Source organism: Cupressus sempervirens, chromosome 5, assembly GCF_028749045.1.
Source record: "Cupressus sempervirens isolate cs-2001-9-10 chromosome 5, ASM2874904v1, whole genome shotgun sequence".
Classification (NCBI taxonomy): domain Eukaryota; kingdom Viridiplantae; phylum Streptophyta; class Pinopsida; order Cupressales; family Cupressaceae; genus Cupressus; species Cupressus sempervirens.
Window position 1 is genome coordinate 967,374,691 of NC_143122.1, and position 3,551 is coordinate 967,378,241.

Consider the following 3,551-nt stretch of genomic DNA (forward strand, 5'->3'; position numbering starts at 1 on the left):
GGTCATATGTTAACCTATGACCCCTCTCAACCCATTGGAACAAACCACATGCATTCCTAGGGTCATAGGGCCCCTAGGGACATACATTATCATGAAATGTGTCGAGAGGGGTCATAGGTTAACCTATGACATATCTCAAAGCATTAGAACCAACTGTGTACACTAATATGTTAGCCAGAAACACTAATCTATTTAAAAACAAAAGTATTAACTAACAAAACTAGTATAAATTTTAGATGAGACAAAGTGAGGTTCTCAAATGAGAATATGAGCCATGGATAGGGTCTCTCAATGAGGATGATCACTTGATTAGTAGATGTGTCATTTGATATGGATTTGGGATGTATGCTCAAGCTTCAAAATGCTTCAATGGAGATGGATTTGATATTTTTGGTGTGGATATGTGAAAATGGTATGAACTTGGCTTCTCAAATTGACATGGTAACTTTAGCTTAAGGATTGTGATAAAATTGCTTGGGAGGGGATCCAATTTATAGGCTAAGGGCTTGAGGGATGGAGGGGTAAGATGCAAGGATGGAAAGATGGTGAGGGAGGGCTAGGATGCACTTAAAGGGGAGCACATGGATTGTGCTTGTTTAGCACCAATAGGGAGGTGACACTTGTCACAAGGAGGATGAGTGTGAGAGGATAGGAAATGAGTTGGTCAAAGGGTTGATGAGGGTGGTTGAGTATGTAAGAGTCATGAGTGAGGATGTAAGAGCCATTTATGGCTTTGTAAGAGCATTCATGTCTTGGTGGTTGGGATATTTTGAGGGGAGACTTTGGTTTGGTTTAGGAAAGTCTTAAGCTTGCTTAGGAATGTGCAAATGATTAAGGGATGGGTTAGGCTTGGGTTAGGATTAGATTAGGGATGTTAGAGATGTGCAAGTGGATGGCATTCATGAGGGTGGGTGAGTTAGTGGCTAAGCTTAGTTAGTATTGGTGGATGGGGTGGATTAGGCTAAATGGAGGATTGGATGGATGGTTTAGGGGCTATTAGATTTGAGGGCTTTATTTATCAAATAGATTTATTTAATAAATGAAGGTTTTGGAATTAGATAGGAGAATAGGATTAATTGACAAATAGTGGGTTATTTGATTTATCAATTAGGACTATAGATGATTAATTAAATTAATCAATTAGGGGATGGCAAAGGATTTAATTAAATAGGAATTTAATTAATGATGCCTTTAGAGATAGTTAAATAGGATTACCGAAGCAGTGTAATCAGATTTAGGTGTCTACATTTTGCCCCTCTTTGACATAGTGTTGAGACAACACTATTTCAAAGAAGTTCGAACGAAGACGACATGAGGAAGATGTTTTAGCAGCAAGGTTGCCCCAATCTTGGATAAGAAAGAGAGACTAGACTATGAGATGCCCCCTCAAGAAGGTGACAAGGAGAGAAAATGAGGCTTGACAGCTTCTTGAAAAATATAAGAATTTGGGATAAGCAAGGAGACACAGATTGGCAAAGAGAAGGGGCTGAATTAGCTGAAACTCTCATTACTGGAGAATGATAAAGGGAGGTTAGATTCATAAAAGGAAGCAAGCTTAAGACATTCCAGGATTGGGGAGAGGAGTGAAGGGGTGGAGCGCGATAAAAGGAGATGAGGAGGAAGGGATGGATGATGGGAAGATAAAGCGATTTAGATGGGGGATAATGGAGATGAAAGGAAGCACTACCACGTAGTTGAGCACAAGACTTAATATAGGAATGTTAGTTAATGGCCAAGGTTACTAAGAATAGCATGGCATTTTGACCAACTTTCCAGAGGATGTACGGACTCAAAACAAACATGCAAGGATTGCCTCAGCATCGCACATGAATCCCAGAGGAAGTAGCATGGAACCAATATAGGGTAACCCATAAGCAGAAAAGAAAAATAAACAAAAGGCTAGAGAAAGACCGTACACTCAGATTGCCCCATTCACAGCATACTAGGATAGGGAAGATCATGGCAATTGTGAGGAGGGAACAAGGAGAGTGTTTGGAAAAGATATGTGAAGACCCAAAAGGGAAGAAGCTAAATAAAGAAAAAATTTAAAAGAGAACTGTTTGCCAATGAGATGGGTAGGATGAGGTACTAATGGACCAAGATCAGATAGGAGGAAATCTATATCATACAAGGATCCATCGGAGAGTACCGAAGCTGAGGGATAACACTATGGGGATAGGAGATCGAGCTAAAGGATGTACCGAAATAGCTAATCAAGATTTTTTATAAGTGTACAAAGTTGTTTGGTGTTGGTTTTGTAGGATGAGAATGTGTTTGGGAAGGGTGGGATGACCAAGAGGGGTAGGCAGGGCACTGGGGTGGGCTATAAGGGGCGAAGAGGGGGCTAGAAGGGGTCATTTGTAGTTAGATTGGGAGGAGATATTGTTGATTAGGACCTCTGTAGTGGAGATTATGATGGCAGGTATTGGGTGACCAAAGCACTGAGCAAACATAGTGCGATGAGTATGAGTACGAGGGATGCCCGATCAAGCAGTAGGGTCTAAAACCTCTTCATGATTTTTTTTATGCATGTGTTATATCATTCTCGTGAAAGTGAAAAAGCGATCCCCAAGGCATGGGTCTAGTGGAAATGTGAGTTGGATCAGCGGGATCATGATCTCGCAAAAAATGGCATCGGGTGGGAGGATGTGGGGTTTGAAATAGTCATTTGTAGGAAAGTGATCTCGAGGTGATATTTTATGTAGGAATAGGATAGTGTCAGCGGCATCGCGTCCCCACGACGAGGAATGTGATTTAGGTAGGGGAAACCTGCCCCCACGGGTTAAGGTTGTTGTACAATGGGAAAGGGGTTAAAAGGGGATAGTGTAGGAATGCGATCCTAAGGGAGAAAGGGTCGGCGAGATCGCCAGCTATAGAGATCGCAAGAATGCGCTAGCGGGACCAAGGGAAAAGGTCAAGGGATTTAGAGTAGAGTCAACATCACGATCCCACTAGAATATAGTTTTGCAGAAACGCGAGAGGATAGGCTTCCTAGGAACATTGTTTCTATGAGAACGTGGTTTTTGGAAAAATAAAGTCAGTAAAAGTTAGGATTGAGGGAAGGGAGGGTTGGATTGGTTTTGTTGGTGTGAAGTGGTCACTGGATGCATTAGTGTCATGGGAGTGACAAGCAATAGTGTTGCATGTGGGAGAGATGCTGACGGCGGCTGATTGGGCATGGGTCGAGGCGATCGAGCTAGGCCACCTGGCGAGGTTGCCCAATACCCATACTTATATGATGATGGTTACAACGCTGTGTGAGAGATGGTATAGTGAGACAGCAATGTTTCACCTACTAACGGGGGAGATGATGGTGATGCTAGAGGATGTGTACTGGATATTCAGACTGCCAATGTGGGGATGCCAGTCATGACAACTAGAGAGATGATAGCAAAGGCGGCTATGTAGAGACTGATGGGGCTAGGAGTGGAGTATAGGATCTGGAGGGCTTAGTTTGCATTGGACGAGCATTTGGATCATGTGACAGCGGGGAGGCATATCTACTTCTATGTTTTGGGGCTAGTTTCGGGGTATATTGCCCCAGATATAGG